A 22,567-nucleotide genomic window follows, 5' to 3' on the forward strand; every position below is an offset into this window, starting at 1 on the left:
GGCCGGAGACCATAACAGAGCAGCCTTGCAGGAACTGAGATGTCGGGGTGGAGAATGACCTAGTAGACTCTTTGTTCAATCCTTCTTGCTGCCATGGGGACGGTGGCTTTGACTGGGTGGCAGAAGGGAAGGGCAGCCTGTTAAAGTGACTGCCTTCTCCAGGGTAGGATGTAGTGGTGCCTCTTGCGCCTCATGTGACTGTTGCATAGCAAAGTGTCACGTGACGGCCAAGGAGCAGAGGCACTTTGGGCGTCTTTTGGGGGGGGGGTGGAGAAAGATACGCACACGGCAACCTATGTTCAAGTAGAACTTGCAGTGTGTTCAATCGGCTGTAATGAGGCCAGGTTAAAGAGATAGCAGGAGCCGATTGAAAGCTGGGCAGCTGGGAGGGGGGGTGGGAGCTGGAGGGTCTTCAGTGTGCCCCCTTTCACTCACAGGGGCTCCGGGAGGCTCAGAAAGGCCTCTGCCAATGTCTGTCCGTAAACGCCATGCGCTCATCTTTGGTTTGTAGCCTGCTGTGCTAGACCTGGATGTTGAGGGGTTGGGAAGGAACGCTCAGGTGGAGTAGCCACACCTCTGGAAAACAATGTGGTTGGGGCTATCAGGCCTAGGCTGCTGAAGAGTTAACTGTGTGTCTTTTGAGGTTGTTCAAGCCAGCTAGAAGTAGGACGTGATTAATTGCTTAATGGTAAGTGGGACAGAAAGTAAGAGACTGTAGGAAATGAGAGAAAAGCAGAGCCCTTGGGGGTTCTCCCAAGCAGTCTAGACTCTAAAGGGTTGGTCAGGAGCGTTACGGATCCTCCACTGAGGTGGAGAGAGGGCTGCTGGCCGTCCGCTAGCCAGGGAGATGGTGGCTCCTCTAGAATGTATGCCAGGACATAGCATCCTAGGGGCCCGAGGCAGTGTCTAAGCTGGGCTGACGTTCCAAAGCGTCTTTGTCACAGGGATGGATAGATTAGAGTGAGAGGTGGGAGCAGAGAGGCCATCAGGAGGCCAGTTTTGGAGGTCAGGAACTTGAGATGGGACACGGAAGCTCTGTGTGACCCCACAGCAGCTAGGGGGCTTGTGGGGGTACTCTCCTGGCTGAGTTAGACCAAGAAGTCTGAGGCCTTTCCCCATCTGACTCCCAAGACGCCGTCAAAGGTAGGATGGGGTTGTGATGGCGGATGAAATCCTGGACAGAGCAAGTGATGACACTGTGGCCAGTCAGGAGTAACGGGATGGCCTACCTGGGACTTTCTGAGTATGTCATGTGTAAAGCTGTCCATTTGGGTAGAAGAGGGAGAGAGAAATGGCCAGAGGGACCTTCAGGAATGGGGTGTGTGTAGAGCAGCCATTGGGACGCTGCCCCCCTCTCCCCGGAGGCAGCAGATACCATGCCAGGGTTTCATTAAGAAGAGTCTGATGAAGGAACCTGCAGGGATGAGGCCATGTCTAGTCTGGGAACCATGGTGACCTGCGGGTACCAGAGGGAGCTGCAAAGATCTGAGCTGATGGGTCTGTGTAGAAGGGGGACCCTGAATCCTGGCTTCCCTATGCTGCCGGGAGGGGTGGAAGTCATTGATGAAGTCCCTTTGGGGGGGTCAGCTTCCCAAAGCCACAGCAGGGTGACTGAAGGCCTAGCGCCCACCCGAGAGCCTGTAACAGCAACCATACCTTCTGGGCATGGTTATGGGTGTGGACATGACCAGTTAAAGGGGAGGTGGGCGGGGACACGACAAGAGCCCCTGGGGTCTCGAAGAGCAATTGAAGGCGTGGGAATTGTGAATTCGGGTGGCAGAGGGGGTTAGAAGCTACGCAGAGGTGGCGGAGAAAGAGAAGGTCAGTGTCATCTGTGGCTACATCATGAGTTCCAAGCCAGCCTGCAGTAGTTGAAACCCTGTTTTGTATAGAGGAGGGGGGAGGTGGGAGGGAGAGGGGAGGAAGAGAGAGAGCTGAAAGAGAGGGGGTTAAGCAAGAACCCACACTGCCCAGACTCCACCCACCCCCTGTGCCCTTTCCCTGACGATCTGGCCCAGCCCATAGTGTAGACTAATTTACGTGAATCGCCTGCAGCAGCCCTGTCCCCAGGATCCCTGCTGCTATGGGTGCACATGGGGGGGGGGGGGATCTTGTGGAAAGGCATTTTCCCCTGCAGCTAGGGCTTGTCTAACCAGCTCCCAGGGAGACGATGTTGGTCTCTGGGGTCACCGTGAGAAACTAGAAACAATGCCCTGGGAGTTTGTCTGTTTCCTGATGATTAGAATTTTAAAGCATAAAATAATAATAATAATAATAAAAAGTCAAACATGAGGTGAGGCGGCCACAGGAAACCAGATGGTGATCATCTCCCTGAGGAAAACAGCCCCACGTGGCCCTCTGCCACCCTTCAGAGCAAACAGCCTGGCGGCCCCAGGAGCCAGGCTCCACGGAAGCTGATGCCAGGGGCGGCAGGCTCTCGTGCTCTCGGTAAATTACCTGTGAATAGCAGGGGCCATCTTAAGTGGCTAGGCCCTTGGGTCGCTGATTTCCTTCTTGAAACTACTTCACAGCCAGACATCTCCCCAGCTCCACCTGCTCCCGCTGCCCGCCGCCCACCCGGAAAGTGGTTTCCTCTGGCTCCCGGGAATGGAGGTGGATACTTAACAGCCCCCCCCACCCCAGGAATGGAGGTGGATACTTCACAGCCTCCCTTAACCACCCCCTTCACACCACTAACCACGAGGCAGGCGGGTCTCCGGCTGACACCGGCACACTTGAGCCCATTGTGTGCTCCTTAGCTGAAGAGGCTGGTGCACAGGGAAGAGGCTGTTGCACAGTTTTGTTTTGTTTTCTGGTTTTACAAAGTCAAGGGGTTGAAGGGTGGGGATTCCTCGGACCCTGGCTGTTAGCCTCCTCCCTAAGGGCAACCTGTGGGGATTAAGCACTGGGATTTGCCATTCCGTTGTTTCCTATGACTATTTAGCAATGGGCTGGACGCCAGGGATGTGGTCAATGCTGTGAGAACAGGCACCTTCAAAAGTCTGTAAGAAAACCTGTCCAGTCTTCTCCTACCCACCTTTGTGTAGCAGATTAAAACAATGAACACCGTATCTCTCGTGTATCTCTGAGGTGAGCCACAAATCCACAGCTTCTCTTGCTCTGTCGCCTCCTAAATTATCTTCGGTTTTGTCTTTGAGGGGCTCTGGGTGGGGTTTGTTTTGTTTTGGAGAAAGGACCTCCTGTCTGTAACCCATGATGGTCTTGAGTTCATGGCAATCCTCCTACCCCAGCCTCCTGAGTGCTAAACTTTCTAAAAAGCTGAGAGGCCCTTCCGTCAACCATAGCCTTGCCACGCCTGGATTCCGTTTTCATCTTCTTCTCTTCCCCGTTTGTGTTCTATGCACCCAGTTGAACTCAACCAAGCAGAACAAGGTCACCCACCATCTCTGACTTATGCTACATTACGGGGGCTTCATTTACTTCACGAGGACCCCACTTTCTCCCCCATCGCAACCACCCTGCAGGGGTGGTGGCTGCCGTGGCCTCCCCACCCGAGCCCTGCTGAGTCCTTACACTGCAGTTCTTGCGCCCTCCACAGCCCTCTGCTGGCTCAGATGCCCCTGGGGTTAGGGAGCAATCAATTCTCATATCACACAGATGCCTGGAGGTCATGCCTGAACCCATGCAAGGAACAGGTATCGGGCCGTGGACTCTGGCTCCCAAGTCCCCAGCCAATAAGTAGCTGCTTACATTTGAGCAAAGGTGCAGCAGACCCGAAGTCGTAGTCATTAGGAAAGTACAAATTAAAGTAGCGTTGCAAGCTAACAATATTGAGGTCTTTATGTGGAAGCAGACGCCCGTGTACCTGTCAAGTGTGTCTCACTAGCATTTGCATCTAGGGGCAGCCCTTCGGTGAGCAGCACCAGGCCCACTGACGACACCATGGGCTTTTCTGGGATACACAGATGCAATGAGGGGGTTAGCATTTCCTTCCGAGTACTTGATAGCCCTGGTCCCGGGTCCTGGTCTTGGTTCTGGAAGGGTCCGCATGGAGCATATGGCTGAGGTGGATGTCTAGCCCAGGGAGGCGCCAGGCCTCTGAGTCAGAGTTGTGAAAACTGGGCTATCTCACTGAGCGAGAGGACTCTAGGGGGTGGCCCGGGCATGTACCTCCCCGCATGGTTTAAACTCTACACGGGGCTCAGCGGAGAGGCCGGGAGGGACATCTAAGGCGTGAACCCTGTGTCTAGGGCAGCAGTGGCACGGTGCATGCCACAGCTGCTTCATCAAGTGCTCTAGGAAGCCAGGGAGGACAGGACGGCTGAGAGCAGGGACACATGAGGAGGTCGAGGCATCTGGCAGGAAACTGAAACCAGGCGCTGCAGAGGAAGTTCTCTCCTGTAGTGGACAAACGGGAGTGTGGGGTGGGGTGGGGGGCTGATGTGCCACAGCCCGGGAGTGTTCAAGAGAAGCAGGCATCTGGTCTCTCAAGCTAGAGCCAACGTATAGAGTCCCACACTCCCCTCCCAGCACTCAGGGGTGTTTTATTTATGTTTATTAAATTGCACAAATGATGGTCTTCACTATGACATTTCATATATATATATATATGCATATATATATACTGTATCTACTCATCATTTGCATGAGGGCACGCGTGCTCACACACACACACACACACACACACTGATGCCCCTCTTTTCATCCCCCTTCCTTCCTTCTCTTCTTTTATGGCATTCTCCCTGAATTCTCCCCATCCCTACTGTGCCCTCAGTACAAGGTTTATAATGTCCATTTAGCAAGTGGAGAAACTGAGACCAAGAAAGGCCAAGGACTAGCTCCAAGCTACACTTCCAGATGAAAGATGGAGACCCCACCCCTACTCCCACTCCCACGCCCGGCTCTCCCCAGCAATGGGGTTGTCCCCCAAAGCCAGGTGCCCTGAAGAATCCTTGGGGCATGAATAGTGTGTGGGGTCTGTCCCTCCCCAGTCGTAAGCTCTTGGGGGTCACATCCACTTCAGCACCCCATGAGGTGCCTTTGGGGGCTCCACTGGCCGCTTTCTGGGTGGTCAGAGCTGCACCTACCATGAGTGGTGCCAAGAGTGGGCCACCTCCAGCCCATGGATACCACCCAGAGCCCTGCAGCGGTGCACCAGGAAATCCCAGTCTCTTCCGCACACCCGAAGGCGGCTGGAAACGGGGCGTGGCAAATTAAAACAACTGAAGTCGCATCACTTGTGCCTCTCTGAAGTGAGCTATAAAGACACAAACCCTCAAACCTGCCGTTCGGATCCCACTAGTAGGTTTGAGCCTTAGTCTGTAGGGCCCTAGAAAGCAGCTGTGAGGAGCAGAGCGATAAATTGGATTGTTAAAGTGCAGGGTAGGAAAATGATTGCAGTGTTTTTACAATTACCTGGTCTCCCTCTCTCTGTCCATGGAGGGAAAAGCGCTCTCTCTCTCTCTCTCACTCACTCTGTGTATGAAGTTTAAAAAAAGAAAAAAGAGTCCAGGTTAAGTCTGTGTGGCCATTATATCATCACAGCCTAGCTTGTATTGATGGCTTGATACCTCAAGGCATGCAACCCAGCAGTTCACCCTCTACCCACTGCTCCCCACGCCCCCTCCCCGGCCTTCCCGATTTTAGCCTGGCCCAGGGAGGCAAGGTTCAAAGCCGGGACCCGACCCCGGCAACAGACTCCAGGGCCCTGCTCTGCAAGAATGCAAGGGTTGCTTTCTGTTCCACCCTCTGAGAAAGAAATTAGGTCAGTTTTCAGCTTTCACATATTTCCCTACCACACTGGAGGAACTCCTAACAGCTTCTAGTCATCCCAAACCCCAGCGCTGGTTCCCTCCAGCCAGAGCATCCCCCCTCTTGTACTGGGACTTGGTGGTCCAGCATGCTTCTGTGGTCATTTGTCCCTGCCTGGCCCCCACCCTGCCAGTGTTATTAAGAGTCTCATAAGTGAACTTCTCTCCATTTTACCCGAGACAAGCCATTTTCCTTTTTGCTTTTCTACTTAAATTTTCAAAGAATCTTAAAATAGCACTTGCCAATTTTTAACCGCCGCCTCTGTTGAAATATTTAATTCTTCCTTGGGCGGCTTAACATTTTGTCATCCCAGGATTAACTGCCATTTTCCAAGACAGTCTATTAACCTAGAAGACTCTGACCAAGTGGCAGAGACAGACGAGACTCCCAGACCAGGAGAAGCAGGGAGGCTACCTGCCCGTCAGGCCACGTGTGGCCGGCCGCTTTTACTAAATCCATACTGGGTTTTAAAAGGCAAAGGCCAATTTTAAGGGGATTAATGCGGGATGAGTAAGTAGTGGGAAGGGCGATAACGGAAACACTTAATTGGCAGAGGGAACATCGGCTGCTGCGGGTGAATGGGGGCGGGGGGTTCCGCTGTGCGGATCTGAAGCCAGCCGGACTGAGAACAGTTCTCAGCTCCCAAGTCCCCAGTCCTCAGAGTGACCTGGCCAAGATCGGCCTCAACCGTTCTAGCTGTTGTTTGTCTTAATATTGTCTGTTATTTTTAAAGACCTGTGGGAGAAGGTTGGAGGGTAAAAGCGTTTGAGACATGAAGGCTTTGGTAACTTCTGCCTTTTTATTTGATGGTCTTAATCAAAAGCCTTGGTTTTTTCATCTTAAGTAATTAAGTCAGCCGATGTTGCTCTCCAGCGGTCCCCAAGGCCCTTGCTTGTGCATCCCAGCCTCACTTCCCGCTCCCCCAGGGTCAGCCTTCCAGGTCTGCCGTTACTCATTTATCTCTTCTTTTCTTGTGTCTTTGTTTTATGCTCACTTCAGCAAACCCGTCTCTTGGTCTGCCAGATCTTTGCTTCTGTTCAGAACTCACCCACAGTAGCCGAAGGAGGAAGAGATGTTTTCTTCTTTAATTTTCTTCTTTAATTACAACTCACGTTTCTTTTCAGGAGATTTCTAGTGACCTGGGGAGATGATTGCCTCAACCAGTAAAGCATTTGCTACCCAAACATGGGAGCCTGAGTTCAGTCTCTGCTGCGCCACCCGTGTGACAGCTGGAGACTCGTAGAGTCCTGGAGCTTGATGGCCAGTGGGCCTGGCAAAAGTTGGGAGAGAGAGAGAGAGAGACAGAGAGAGAGAGAGACAGAGAGAGAGAGAGACAGAGAGAGAGAGAGAGAGAGAGAGAGAGAGAGAGAGAGAGAGAGAGAGAGCATGCACCAGTTAGTTTCTGTGTCAGGAGAGGAAAACGGTCTTTCAGACTGGTGTGGGAAAATGGGACTCTTGTCAGGTGAACTCCAAGGCTGATTTTTCTGGTACAGATCAGGGCAGAGATAAATGGCTTAGCCTTTCCACCGGCCTAAAATGAAAGTGTCTGAAATTTTTAAGAGAGACCATCAGGAGGCCACTTTTAGCACTTTCCACCATGAAGCCGGGCCCTGCACAAGGCAGAGAACACCAAGCCTCATGCCTACCTTGCCTGAGGCAGATTAACCCTGGGTTAGATTCCCTTTGGATAAAGTGGCACACGCCTATAATCCCAGCACCTGGGAGACTGGAGGATAAGGAGTTCAAGGTCAGCCTGAACTACATATGAGCTGGAGGCTAGCCGAGGCTACCTGAGACCCTGTCTGACAAAAAAAGAAGAGGCTGAAGTAGAAGAAAAAGGGGAAAGAGAGGAGGCACCCTCCAAGGCTTGTCCTAAACTGAGTAGACAGATCTGGAGAAAGGATGCGGTGACATAACTCTGTCATGTGCCTCCTGAGCATCCTCCATGCAACTGTATTTGAAAGCCACTGCTCCTAGCCCAAGCCTGGTGCAGGCTTCTTTTCCTATAGTGAATACTGGCTTGAGAAGCACTAAGGAACGTATGCTTCTAAAACACGGGTTGAGGCTAGATGCATGACCCATCATAAGCCGTGTTCTCTCAATGGTTGCTAAAAGAAGCCTCCCTCCTTCTGAACCAGCCCCTTCCTCGGCCTGTCACCCACATAGCCTTCCTGCTGTATCCCAGTTCCCGCTTACTGAGTAGGCTCCCAATGTTGTCCCCCAATGTCTCTTTGTTTGATTGTGTTTGTGTCCTGTGACATTCATCAGCCGTGTTCTCCCTCCAAAGGTGGCCCAGAGGCTTCTGGCCACGTTTCTCCCCAAGATGTGTTTAAAGCTTAGGCAGTAGGTGAGCATACACTCTTTGTCCCACTTACTAAGTCTGCCTCTTCTTTACAATGGCAACAAAGACTTCACAGGGCCACTGGAGTTGCTTTGTTGTGCTTAACAGATTTTTCTAAAAGCAAGAATATATTTTAAGACTTGGAGAGATGGCTCAGCAGATAAGAGCGCTTACTGCTTTTGTAGACTGGAGTTCAAATCCCAGGATCTACATTGGGTAGCCCACAACCAACCACCTATAACTTCAGCTCCCATGGATCACACACACACACACACACACACACACACACACACACACACACACACACGCACGCACGCACACACGCACGCACGCACGCAAGCACGCACGCACGCACACGCACATACACATGCACACATACAGGCATACATACACACACATGCACGCACACACATGTGAATGCATGCACACACATATATTCTTTTAAGGCAAAGTCTTACTAGATAATGGCATCAGACTTGTGAACCTCCTGCCTCAGCCTCCTGTGTGATAGAATTATAGGCATACATACTTACTTATATAAATGTATGTATATGCCCAGTCTCAAATATGTGTGAATTAAATTACTAAACCTAACATTTCTCTGGAGATACATACATACATACTACATATTCATAATTTTGAAGTTAAGGACCCCCTTATTCTAGGTTGCTTCTTCCGCTAAGTGTTGTTTTAGAAATTAAGTTAGGCCCTTCCACAGTGATAATGTTGGGTCTGTAAATCATTAGTTATAGCGGATCATTAATAAATATATATCTACCAGTTTTTAAACTTTTCATGCTTGAGCACAACAGGTATAAAGTTGAAACCAGTGTGTCAGAAAGCATAAAAGCAGGCCACTCCTGTCTTGTAGACAGTAACAAGAGAGACGTTTATCCCCCCACCATGCTTCCCATGAAAAGAAGCATGGTAGACAGACAGCAGGAACATCTCATTTGGCTGCTGACTCACCCACTGGCCAGGTAATTCAATTCTTCATATCACTCGAGTTTCGCCTACCTCCTGGGGTCATTACATTCTTCCAGGGGGTTTGTTTGTGGGTGAAACCTCCCAGAAGAACACCCTGAGGTATGCTCTCGTGTCAACTTGAAATGTCCACTTTGCACATGACTGGACACAGCCCACCCTAAGATGGACACACTTGAGAATCTATCTGGCAGGATCACAGAGATTAAGAAGAAAATTAATAATAAGTAATTTGTCAGCACCATTTCCCAGATGCAAAAAAAAAAAAAATTACATCCTGGCCCCACGGAAAGCAACCGATTGGCTGAAACCACACCGTTGTTGAAGATGCCTTTAAAAACATGTTAGCCATGTTCCAGAACACTCAGGCCAGGTGTATGAGCAAGAAGGACTGCTCACTTTCAGTTGGGTAGATCTTGCTGGTGTCACAGGTCGCTGTGATTTTTTTTTTTTTTTTAGCTTCCTGATAGTGCCTGGGCTTGTTTCCGACATCACTTATTCTCTTCATTTCAGGGTAAATCACTGTTTTGTCAGAGATGACCTGGAAATCAGGGATGATGCTGCAGCTGAATAGTTTGGGGATACACCTAGGCCTGGTAGCCTCCCTGACTGAGTGAGTCAGGTGTGTCCCTCAGTCATCTTCTACTCCCTACCTCTTAGTGGATGTGAATGCGGGGTGACTTCCCCAAATATGTACCCATCCAGCTGCTGGAGAATCCAGGTTCCCCAAGCTTCATGCAGCAAACGGGAAAGCTTTTGATGACTTATGTCTCTTCAGGACAGCACGGAAGGGGATGTGCGCTTTGGGGATTGTCAAAGGCAAAAGGAGGCACCAAGTCCCCAGACCATCTGCACGTGGGACCCTCCGCCTCCAGCCGGGCTTCCTACTTCTCTTTGACCCTTGACTGGCTCATTTTAGCAATTTATGTGTTCTTAGAATGTCATTTTACTCCTACTTCCTCACCTATATTTTCAAATGCATCATTAGTACTTGTACACGTATCCATGTTGTAATTCTGAAGCCACATCCCTATCTATTCTTAATTTTGTACTGTTCAACCTTCTTTTAAGTTTTAGTTTTCTGTTTGTTTGGCTCCCCCCCCCCCCCCGCCGTCCCCCACCCCTTAGACTTGCCTTTTTATTTATTGGGACATCTTCAGGGTCTAACGATCAAACCAACTTGTTTCTCTTTCATCATCTTTTTCTTTATTGAATCCCTTCACTTTAATTTTTCCCCCCCGAGATAACAGTGATTTCAGTTCCTCCACTTGCTGGCTGCATTTTAAGTTGCAGTCTCTTTGATACCTCCTGCAGACTCTGAGCTGAGAGCGCGGCTGCCACTCATCATGGCACTGTCTCTAATTTCACCTTCGGATGTCTTCCATCAATTACTCTCGAGTTAGAGCTCCAGGAGGCCTGGGATATTTCTCTTTTCAAGGAAGTTTTGTTGAGATATTACTTGTGACCCAGTACTGGTGAGATTTTTGAAGTCCTCTGTGGAGATTTGACCACCAGTATTTTGTGCTATTTGAGAATTGAGTTTGAATGTGAGAAGTACCTAGTTCAGTGATGCATGTATGTTCAAACCGCCTCTCTTTGCAGTGCGTGATTCATCGGTTTCTGAGCGAGAAGCCTGGAAGTTCCCTCCCCTGAGCTCGGGTTTCCCTGGTGCCCCCTCGTGTTTTTTTTTAATCCAACCCACATAACAGTGGTCTCTTTTGTCCTGGGATTCTGTTTTGGTCTAATTATATCAATGCTTTTTTCCTTCCTTCCTTCCTTCCTTATTGATAACACACTATGTTTATTTCCAATTACCCCATGCCATAGATAAGTCCCTCCCAAGGTATCATAGAGGTGGTTATATGCATTGCCTATCTAAAAGTCTGTCTTTTAATAGGAGAATTTTAAGTCCTTTGTATTATGCCTATTGGCATATTTGGGCTTATCCCCGTCATTTATTTTCATTTCCTACTTAACATGGTTTTTAATGGTCACCTCCTTACCCACCTTTTCTGTCTCATTGTATTCAGTGGGGTTGGTTTGTTTGAGGTGTGTGTGTGTGTGTGTGTGTGTGTGTGTGTATGTGTATGTGTGCGTGCGCACACATGCACATACGTGTGCGCGCGTACTTGGTGGGAGAAGGTGATTTGGAATTTCTGTATCCCACTGCTCTACTTTTGTTACTTAAAGCAGGATATTTAATCCTTGCCACTAATAGGAAAATGCGATTTTATTCAGAATTTGTAACTTGCCCTCCCCTAAAGACAAAACCCTGAGCACATTTTCACATGTTCTTAATTTCCAAGGACTCTTCTTGATCTCGGATTTCTCTTTTCACAATGGCCTGTTTGTTTTTCCTACGCAGGGTATCACTAAAGATTTTTATTTCCTTTCTCTAGGAAGGGAAGGAAACATATGTGCCGGGTCTGACATCCTGAACCAGAAGTCTGAGAGCAGGTTCTGAATGCGGCACACGAGGCTGTCTTACAGTGAGGATGGCAGACCATTAAAGGATCTGTGCCATGAGCCCTTCCACAGGAGATGTGAGTATCCCCATAAGCACAAGTCGGATAGGCAGACCGGAAGGATGGGGGGCTGGGGTGCAGTGAGGACTGGGCAGAGGCTTGGGGGGGGGGACTGTGTTTGTACTGGCGTCCGCAGGCCCACATGCTTAGCTGCCACTATGCACATGGAACTATTAGCAAATGAAATTAAATACTTCAGTTGCCTAGTAACTAATCCAGTCTAAGAAAGAGGCAAAAATAGAATACATAAATTTAGAACTTTTAGGCCATGTGCCAAGCAAAATATTCTTGCTTGTATCCTTTTGATCATCTGCAACTTGAATGGAAGAAAGTATATTTTACTGTCCGAGAGAGAGAGAGAGAGAGAGAGAGAGAGAGAGAGAGAGAGAGAGAGAGAGAGAGAGAGAGAGAGAGAGAGAGAGAGAGGAGAGTTGATATTCCTTGCTAACCGTGACTTCTCAGTGGTTGAATATGCATGAGACATGGTCTGGCTTCCAGGGGCAGATGCCACACTGGCCCTCAAAAACCCAAATAGAAGATACTGATGACTCTGGAATTTGTTTTTCTGACATAATTAAAAAACTAAAAGGCATTATATGATTCCAGCCCTGTTATACTATAAGAAGAAAAGCAGAAAATCGTCTGTTTTACTTAATTTCATGTAAAATAAAAACATCATTTCTCTTCCCAAGCAGTTTTCCAACAAGACACCAAAAACTGGGAAACAGTTTTAAGTTTTTCTGTGACACGGAAAGTGATCACTGGGGTCACTTGATGCTGGCATTTACAGAAATACCACAATGAGTAAATAGGTATTGTGGTAAGGTTGGTTGCTTCCCTTGGAGAGAAGCACGAGGTTATGCCTGGCATGTTTCAGAACAGAAGGAAAACAGTGTGTCGGAGAGATGGCTTGGTTGACAAGAGCACGGGCTGCTCTCCCAGAGGACCCTGATTCCGTTGTGAGACCGTGGCGTCTCACAACCATCTCCAATTCCAGGGGATCCAGTGCCCTCACACAGACATACATGCGGGCAAAACACCAATAAACATAAGATAAAAATAAATACACCACAAAAAAATTGTAAACCCTTTGGGAGTTCATATGTCTTTTAGATTTCAGCATATATTTACCGAGAACACAACAAAGTATGTACAGTTGGGAAAGTGTGGCAAATAGGTGATGTTGGCCTGGCTCAGTTGTTTGTTGTATTGTGCTGGCTGAGTTGGTGCAGTGTTTGAGTCTCCCTCCTGATTCTCTTCCTTATCCTGATGTCCTTTATAGAAATCTGTCTCCGTCTCTGTCTCTGTCTCTGTCTCTCTCACCCTCTCTCGGTTTTTCGAGACAGTGTTTCTCTGTGTATCTCTGGCTGTCCTGGAACTCTGTAGACCAGGCTGGTCTTGAACTCATGTAGATCCGCCTGCCTCTGCCTCCCAAGTGCTGGGATTAAAGGCGTGGGCCACCATCACCCGGCCATCTCCTTTCTCTGGACCCAGGCAGTAGCACAGGCTGCATTTGCTCAGAAGGTATCTGATATAGCACAGGCTGCATTTGCTCAGGTGTCTGATATAGCACAGGCTGCATTTGCTCAGAAGGTATCTGATGTTATGTGATCTGAAGCCTTTTTCCTCCTTCACACCTCTCTTCTGGTGCTTAGGAGGAAATCCCAGGCTTGATGGCCCAGGTCTGCTGTTGAGCCCCAAACCCCTACCCCGACATTAGCATTTTTGTTGTAAGAACTGAGAATGTGCCTCTGTTTGGATTCTTTTGCTCTTTTCCCGTGGTTAAATAGAAGACACATTTTTCTTCTTTAAAGATTGATTCCTGGTGTGTGTGTACCTACATGTATGTGTGTGCCATGTGTGTGCCAAGTACCCAACAAGGCCAGAAGAGAGCTTCATATGCCCTGGAAGTGGAGCTACCAGAAGTTGTGAGCCACCACATGGGAACTGAACCTATGCCCTCTGGAAGAGCGGAGGGACTCTTAACCTCTGAGCCATTGTTAATCCCATAGATGCAGAGAGAATTACCACCAGCCCAAATTAATTAAAGCAAGCTTTATTATTTGTGTACATGGGCTGCCTCTCCTTAAAGATGGGTTCAAGAGATCAGCACTGGACATAGGAAAGATAAGGGTTTTTGTAGTTTAGGAGTAGGGGGTCGTTCAGACGAGATCAGGTGTGCTCAGGGTGGGATGGCTGTAGATGGATGAGAGAGAATTTCCAAATGGGGGATTTGTCAGGCAAATAGGTAGAGTTACAGAAGCGGAACATAAGGGTAGGTTGGTCATAACAACCCCTGAAACAAAGACATAGTTGCAAAGCGGCCTTAACAACTTTTTGAAACAAAAATGTGATTACATTCCTGGAACAGGCAGTACAGAATCGTTTGTAGTTAAACTTACAGGTGGGGCTACCCCAATCCTTAAGAAACAGTGATGTAATCAGAAACAGGAATGAGCCTAGTGTGTCTTTACTATAAGATGGCTTTACCTCAGGTGGAGGCAGGCCGGTTTATCAGCATCTCCCCAACCCCAGAAGGCGCACTTTTAAATCGTGTTTTGCAGTGTTCCTATGTGTAATCTAAGCCCTCGACGCGGGGCATCATGTTGCAAGTGGCCGGCAAAGATGAGCCCTATCTAGGCCAGGTGTGACTCTTGGTTTTGAGTGCCCAACCACCCTCTTAGCCTAGGACCCTGTGCTCAGGTGCTGGTCTCCACTCTCTCATGCGTTACCATTCAGTCTGCAGTAAACTTCCCTACCAAGCACGCAGGGACTCGCTCCAACATAGAAAAGTAGTCGGTTGGCTGAGTGTGAAGCCAGGTTTTATTTTTTTTTTTTTCACTCCATGTGGAGCTGTAGAGCTCGGAAAAGAAGCAGTCATTTCCGTTTGCAAATGAACCCGAACATTTCAATGCTCTTCTGTCCGTAAGTTTAGTTTTCATAAGAATCTTATCCATTTACAGAAAGGTTGGCTGGCAGGTTGAAGGGCTAAGAATTGGAAGTAAAAGTCACTGTTAAGGCCAAAATATCAGCAAACAACAGTTGTAAGAGAGCCCCCCCTATGGGTGCTGGGGTGTCCAGCTCAGTCGAAGAGAGCTTACCTAGCACGGGTGAAACACTGGAGAAGGGGGATGGAGATTACCTGCACTATACACCTGGATTTTCATCGATAGGTTAGGTCAGGAGAGGGTTTTGTGGACACTGTGTGTCAAACACAAATATGTTTGAAAGAAGTGTTTAAAGAATCCCCTTGCCCTCAGAGCTGGAATTTTTCACATCTGAGTCTCCACTGGCACGCGTGTGGTTAAGTTCCAGGCAGTGTTGAGAGACCCTTCTGTCCTCTCGGTTCAAGCGTGCCTTCTTTTCCCCTACCCCACCATGTTTCCCCAGTGACTTCCAGCCTTAGAAGCACGGGCTGGAAGCAGCACGGTCAGCAGGCTGCGACGCCCGGCTGGTAGGGCAGCTAAGGGTCACGGCAGCGGTGGCTTCTCGCCTTTGACATAATTCTGGAGCGTGGGCTCACCTCCCCTGCTTCTGTGCAAGCACCAGGAGTGCAATGCGAGGGCGGTACCTTCCCGGTGTCACTCATCCCTTGGGTCCACCCAGCAAGCTGACTCAGCACCTGCTGCGTGCCAGATGCTGTGCCTGGCGTTGGAGCTCCGGGGCTGAGCAAGTCAAAGAAGGTCCCGCCCGACCTTGAGGGTCTTCTGCTCCTTTGGAGAGGTGTGTGATGTAGCTAGTGCAGAAATACAAGGGATGGGCATAAATACTACGACAAGCATCATGTGCCAGCCTGCAGGCGATCCGGTCTCTGGCCTCTGCTGGGCACTCTGCCGGGGGTTCGAGCCTCCTGTCTGCTTCCTCTTTTCCCTTGGGCTGGATGTGAGGCTACTCTGCAGACAGTCTGTGGAGGCATCAGGCTTGTCTGAGATAGCTAGCTCTCAGAGAGGCAAGGCAGAGTAGCCATCTTGGATTGAAGCTGGGTCCGGGGGTGGGGGGAGGTCTGAATGTACCCATTTAGTAATCTGTTCAAGAGGTTAATAGAGCATATTTCCTTAACCCAATTATTACTTCAGAACTGTGGTCAGCTTGATACAAATCTGGGAAGGGGGAACTCATAATTGGGAAAACTGGCCTTGGGCGAGTGTGTGGGTATTGTTCTGATTAATGACTGATGTGGAAGAGTCCAGCTCTCTGGGGGTGGTGCCGGTCCTGGGTGAGCGGCCCTGGGGTGTGTCAGAAAGCCAACTGAACAAGCCCTGGGAGCAGTCTGCCTGTGGCTTCTGCTTTCCCTTGAGGTCATGCCCTGCCTTTCTTCAGAGCACAGTGAGACCTGAGATAAGCCTCCCCCAAGTTGCTTTTGGTATTTTAGCACAGCAACAGAAACCTAACTAAGACAACGGTGCTTAGATCTGGAATAGATGTCACCTTCTTCCTGCTGCCTAGACACCGTGTGACTGGTCAGTGTTTGTTAGTCTTCACCCACTGTGATCCGTCCAAGCCACACAGGACTCTCTTCTGTTGTTTATCCTTCAAATTCAGAAGGCAAAGGGCTGCAGTTATTGCTTCAAACAGCCAGATTGCTACTTTTTCCGAATCTTGATGGCGATTCTTCACTGTCAGTTTGACTGGACTCAGAACAGCCTGGGATGTACACTTCCGGGAGTCTCTGTCTGTCAGGATGTTTTCAGAGAGATTTAACGGAGGAGGGAAGAACCACCCTGGAGGTGAGGAGTGCTACCCCACAGGCTGGGGTCCCAGACTGAATAAAAAAGTGGGGGGGGGGAGAGAAGGCTCACTGAGCTGTGACCAGACGCGTAAGGTGCCTTCCCCAGCACGATGGACCGAATGAACCATCAAATCACAAGCCACAATAAGCCCTTCCTTAAATTGGTTTTGTCAGACGTTTTGCCACAGCTAATTATTTCTTTTTAAAATCAGCTGGGTAGCACAGATTTGGGTACCAGAGGAGGGGACGGCTGTACCCATCAAGGTTTGAATTAGAAACAGTCTTCTAACTCACTGAAACCGATTCTCTTAGCACCACCCTGGGGTGCTTGAATTGTGAATTTAGCAGTGAGCCGTTTTATATCCAGTGTCTCCAGAGTGGACATGCTTTTACCACGTCTTGACCAGAGGCACTCACCCGGCAGGAGGTCAGCCATGCAGCCCGTGGGCTCTGTACAGAGCCGCTGTGTCTGGCTGGGTTCCTGGACTCCCCGGGGCTGGCTTCTGCAACAGCCTTACACAGTCTGAGACCCCCACCTGTCCCTGCCACGCCTTTTCCCTGTCGCAAGAACTAGGGGTTCCCATGACATGTGATTGGCCCACCTGAAAGGACAGAAAAAAAAAACCAGAAAGCCAAAGTGGGCACCTTCCGGCGGGCCCTGCCAACGTGTGCCGCTAAGCAGACGGGCCACGCCCAACGGAGTTAGTGCAACGGGTTTACTGGGTGGGGGGAGAGTGAAAGAGCAGAAAGGCCACGTCAGATGAGAGGCAGGCAGGCTGGCAGGCAGGCAGGCAGGCAGGCAGGCAGGCAGGCAGGCAGACAGACAGACAGACAGACAGACAGACAGAGAACAGGAAAGAGATGAGGGAGAAGAGAGTTGAGTGAGGAACAGGAGAGTGAGCTGTGCTTGGGCGGGCATTTTTAAGGGGGGGCACATGTCGCATAGCTGATGGTGGGAAGGCACCCGGGCGATGATGTGGTGGTGGCGGGGTGGTCGAGGCAGGAACTGGCACCGCCCACTCCCAGGAAGTCGCTAGCTGGAAGTCGCTCACACCTCCCAGGTAGTCCCCCTCACCTACCTCTGTGCTCATCTCCTGATTCAGAGACCTCGAACTAGCAAGGCTGCTTGCCAGAGCTGTACTGAACAATCCCTGTCCCCAGCCAAGGTGGGCCTGAGGACAGAAGTCCTCCCTGGAGAGAATGTAGCCCACGGAACCTCACTGAGGTCCACAAACGAGAAAAAAAAAAAAAAAAAAAGAAAGAAAGAAAGGCCGGGAGATCAAACTCCCCACCTTCATGGCCTCGTGAAGCTTCAAAGTTTGGTGATACAAAGTTCAAGGAGCTGGGCCCCTGAATGGCACATGGGTTTCATCCCAGTAAAACGTAAGGCGCGACCGAACTCCTTAGTGGACACCCAGACTGTTTGTGACCTAAGCTGAAGGAAGGAAAGAAGCAGCAAAGCCTAGGTGTCCCTCGTCCCTGTGACTTTCATGGGTCTCCTCTGCCATCTGCCACCACTTCTCCTGAATCCCGACTCCAAAATAACATCCCTCAGGGAATGCCTTGCCCTTAGGGAAGTGCCCTCATCCAGAGAGGGACAGACCAAAGAAGCATAAAAGATTTTCCATGTGAGAGAGGAGACTTTTTTTGTTTTGTTTTCACAACACTTGAAACCCAAAAGTGAAAGCCTTGGGCTCTGAAGGAGCCTGTGGTGCAGGTGTCACGTAGACAGAGTCCCGACTGCCCGCCATCCAGCGTGGCTTGGATGTCTGTGGGACGCATCCAGCACCGCCCCCCTCCACCCCACCCCACCCCACCCCACCCCACACAGCCCATGGATCTGCAGTCAGATGGCCACCGTGTGGCCCCCTGGGAAATGCTACTCATCACACCACATTAAAAGCAGTGTGTCGAGGCTCATTGTTTCATGTTTTTAATCTCAGGCACCAGTGCAGAAGCCCAAGATGTTTATTATACTTTCGCAGACACCGCCAACAAAAGCTTTACTCGTGAAGGAAAAATTAAATGCTAAGGCTGTGTGGATGATAGGGGAGGGTGAGCCACAGAAGGCTGGGAAGGGTAGAGAGGGGAAGTGTCATTTCCTCTAGGAAAGAAAAAAATAAGGGTGAGCCGTAAACATAGCTTCATTTTCAGGCTGGCAATTCTTACAGTAATGTGTTTTGTCAGGCAAGTCCTCAATACACATTAACATGAAATGCGAACGAACAAGTTCCACCTCTCCGCCGGCCTCGAGTGTCTGAGAACAATGAGGAGTGTTTTGATGAATGTCAGCTAACGACACTCACACTCTTGAATTCAGCCCTGGCAGCCAGGACTGCCGGCTGGGGGAGGGGCATGCATGCTGTGCAGAACTCCGGGCAGGGAAGACCGGTCCAAAGTGACCAGAAACAAAATCAAGATGTGAAGACACGTGGCCTTCCAGGGTTATCGGAGCCAAAGCATAAAACACAATTTTTCTCCTGGGAATTCACTGAAGGCTGAAGCTGCATGCAGAGCTCTGTCCCTCCTTCCCAGTGACTGGCAGGTGGGACGCACTTGTTCCTCAGATCCTGCTCTCCAGCTTGACTGGAAGGACTTAGCGGTCCATTATTCTCCTACTGTTCAGAAGAAGAGCTGTCACCGGGAATTGCTGACTAATTTCCTCTTTGCGTAGCTGACAGCTGATGCCTGGTTCCCTTAATCCTCAGGAGCAGAGCTGCCAGGCCGCCTGGGTGCCCTGCTCATGGTGACAGTGTCCATCCTCCTGGCTTAACCTCGGTGTTTATGTGCTTTTTGCTGGAGTGTTCTTGGAATAATGCATTCTGCAGTAGCAAGCCCAGCTCCTTAGACCATTGACTCAGAAAGGGATTTTTCACAGGGAATCATGGACCAGGTGAAAAATCTCTTTTGTGGCCAGAACAGAGCTCCAAAGGCAAGGGGAATAAAACTAAGACACTCTGGGCTCCCCCTGCCCCCCATCTCACTGGCACCCTGGGATGGTTCTGCCTCCCCCATATCATCTGGAGTGATCTTCCAGCAGCCCTCCAAGGGACACACTGTCCCCATGCTACCCAAGAGGAGACTCAGATGCATGCAGCCGAAACTGCAGAGCCAGGAAGTTAGCTTAAGTATCAGCCTGACCCAGAGTCCCAGTGCTGTCTCAAAGGTGATTCTTCAGAAAGATAGTAATTATCAGACAGCACACACCTGTCATCCCAGCATATGGGATGCAGAGGCAGGAGGGAGGATCCTGAGTTTGAGACCAGCCTAGGCTAAAGACTCTTTGTCAGAAGGTGACAAGTTGGGTGCAGAGCTGGGTGGGGAGGGAGCTCAGTTGGTAAAATGTTTCCCCCACAGCATAAAGACCTAAGTTCAATTCCCAGAAGGCATAGGGGAAAACTGAATATGGTGGCACTTGCTTGTAATCCCAACACTGGGAAGGCAAAGACCACAGATCCCTAGGCCTGACTGACTAGCTCATCAACTTAATGAGCAAGCCCTAGGTCCTAGTGAGAAACTCCCCTCAAAAAACCAGGATGGTCCCTGAGGAGTGGCACCCAAAGGTATTCTCACGCCTCCACAGACATAGACACAGGCATGTGCGCGCACACACACACATACGCACCCATGTTCACACACGCATACACACAAAGGAAGATTGTAACTGTAACTTAGGAACTTATTTATCCTCATTGCCAAAAAACTGAAAACAGTAAGTCAACTTTCAATGGGGAAAGAGGTGCCTCTTGTTGTAATTGCATGCCAACACTGGGCTTGCACACTCTGGTCAGATGGTTTCCAAGAGCTGGTCCTCTGCTGACGGCTGCTCTGTGCATTTAGAACCAGTGTTCTGCAGGGGGAGGGGCTTCTAGGAAGGAGCCTTCTGCAGTGGTGTCTCAGCTAGAGCCTGCCACCGCTCCCCACCCCCACTGTGATGGGTGCACCCCTGAAGGCTCACCATCTGGGGATCTCAAAGCCAGGCATCCTGGCTGGCCCTCCGACCAATGGAAGCACATGCAGGAGGTGGGGGTGTCTCCATTTTCTCACCCCCAAACTAGGGTTGATAATACCTTCTCAGTGGAATCTTAGTTAGGGTTTTGCTTTGTTTTGTTTTGTTTTTTCAAAACAGGCTTTCTCTGTAACAGTCCTGGCTGCCCTGGAACTTGCCTTGTAGACCAGGTTGGCTTCAAAAACAGACATCCCCCTGCCTCTGCCTCCAGAGTGTTAGGACTAAAGGTGGCGCCATCATGCCCGGCTTTAGCGTTTCTATTGGGGGAAGAAATGGTTTATTCAGCTTAAACTTCCATATTGCTATTCTTTGTAAAGAAAGTCAGGACAGGAACTCAAACAGGGCAGGAACCTGGAGGCTGGAGCTGATGCAGAGGCCATGGATGGGAGCTGCTTACTGGCTTGCTCCTTATTGGCTTGCTCAGCCCGCTTTCTTTATAGAACCCGGGACCACCAGCCCAGGGGTACGTCACCCACAGTGGGCTGGGACTTCCCCCACCTTTCAGATAACTCTAGCTTGCTTCAAGTTAACATAAAACTGGTCACTATGCTACATGACTACAGGGTTAGGAGCAGAGGTGTGTGTTAGCAGTGGGGCTTGGTCGTGTTTTCTAAACCCCCAAGCCAGGCCAAATGTCTCTGTTCCTCCTCGGCATCCCTGGACGAGGTTAGTGCTGGCTTTTCTAGGCTGAGTGTCTGGTGTCTGGAGCGGGAAGGCACTGTGGAAGTGAACGTTGTCTCCTGGGTCCTAGCCCGTGAAGACTAATTTAGAAAAGCAGCTGGGCTGACCAGCGAGCACTCGGGAACAGCTTCAGACTCCTAGACTCAGTGAGCATGCTGATGGGCTGGCTGCCTCAGGCTCCGGGGTCCTGTGAAAGGACTCCTGAGCCCTGCTCTGGGCTCCCCTCTCCCCAGTCCTCTAAGGGTCAGACGGATTCTTCAGTTTCAAAATCAAGGTTACACCTCTGGCAAGACACTAAAGCATCTGGAGCAGATATCTGCCAGAGAATTTCAGTTCCTGAGAACTGTTACCACTGGCAGAAATGTCAGAGGTCCCTGGAGAGGCGGAGGATTAGGGGCTGAAGAACCTTACCTCAGTCCTAAGGGGAGAAGGCGACTGCCCTCCCAGGGCACAGGGGTGGCTGGGTAGCTGGAGTAGGACTCCAGGATCTACTTCCAAACCTTCTTGGCATAACGTATGTGGAATGTTCTGGGAATCCATGTGGTGCAGTGGATTTATCATCAACGCCCTACACGTCCACTTCCTCAGCCTGTCTCCACAGCAGGCCTGGAGGATGTCTCAACTGGGGACAGCTGTAGCCCCAAACCAGTCACATAAGTGTCTGATTTTGAGACTCAAAGGTGTTGCTAATCCCATTTTGGCAATGGAGCGGAGCACTGGCCAGCGTAGCGGGTGGTGTTTCCAGGTAACACATCATCTCTGGAGTATGACGTCCTTGCTGCCCTCTGTGACAAAAAAAAAAAAAAAAAGGCTTTACTCTGAGCAAAGGCTCAGGGGTTGTCATCTAAGCATTCCTTACTCAATGACATCAATGTTTGTACGGAGATCCGCTGTTAATTGTTAATGGGATTACCAGGGAAGCCGTGTGGCTCCCTTCGTGGTGCCTCACTGGTGCCTCCTCACCTTCCGGTTCCTTCCATGACTCTACCCAGGCCTAGGGCACCTCCATGTGCAGTAAGCTGCCTCCTGCTCCCAGAACTCAAGAGTGGGTGCGTGTGCGTGCGTGCGTGTGTGTTGGGTGCATGCACATGTGTGTTGGAGACCAGAGATCAGTATCAGGTGTCATTCTTCACGAGTCATCCATCTTTTTTTTTTTTTTTTAAACAGTGTCTCTTACTGAACCTGGAACTCCCAGATTGAGCTAGAGTTGCTGTTGAGAAACTCCCGGGAACCTCTTGTCTTCCACCCCTCGACATTTATAATACAGGTGAGTGTCACCCCTGCAGATCTGAGGTTCCGGGGCCTGAGCTGAAGTCCTGTGGCTGCGGTAATATCCCAACGAAGTCCAGCCTCGGTCTTCGAGGCCGGAGGTCCCTGTGGCCAGGAGATGGTTACACTGCCTGGATCACCACGGTCTTCAGACTTGACCTTTCCTTATGCAGGTCAGTTCTCTCAGTGATGGCCAGGCGGTGTGTGTGCCAGCAGGTCTCAAAGTGATGTGAGTGACGTTGGGAGGGTGAGCCTGT

The 22,567-nt window shown here is 50.1% G+C and overlaps 2 long non-coding RNA genes across 5 annotated transcripts in view; one reads left to right on the top strand and one right to left on the bottom strand.

Moving 5' to 3' along the window:
* LOC121137490 overlaps nucleotides 1-22,567 on the top strand; it is a 106,848-nt gene that overhangs the window by 67,109 nt on the left and 17,172 nt on the right. For both annotated transcript variants that reach the window (XR_005874729.1, XR_005874730.1), the window contains exons 3-4: nucleotides 11,497-11,640; nucleotides 22,209-22,308. This is a non-coding gene — a long non-coding RNA (uncharacterized LOC121137490). The remainder of the gene's footprint in view (nucleotides 1-11,496; nucleotides 11,641-22,208; nucleotides 22,309-22,567) is intronic.
* The window catches only part of LOC110343150, a 73,990-nt gene continuing 57,992 nt past the window's right edge, over nucleotides 6,570-22,567 (bottom strand). The window contains exons 6-7 of one of the 3 annotated variants that reach the window (XR_005874728.1): nucleotides 21,453-21,826; nucleotides 6,570-7,042 (exon numbers count right to left, since the gene is read on the bottom strand). This is a non-coding gene — a long non-coding RNA (uncharacterized LOC110343150). Of the gene's footprint in view, nucleotides 7,043-13,702; nucleotides 14,611-20,501; nucleotides 20,618-21,452; nucleotides 21,827-22,567 lie in introns of those variants that run through there. The other 2 variants (XR_005874727.1, XR_005874726.1) reach the window with 2 other exon arrangements.

This window comes from Mesocricetus auratus, unplaced genomic scaffold (genome assembly GCF_017639785.1).
Source record: "Mesocricetus auratus isolate SY011 unplaced genomic scaffold, BCM_Maur_2.0 Super-Scaffold_100691, whole genome shotgun sequence".
In the NCBI taxonomy this organism is placed as follows: domain Eukaryota; kingdom Metazoa; phylum Chordata; class Mammalia; order Rodentia; family Cricetidae; genus Mesocricetus; species Mesocricetus auratus.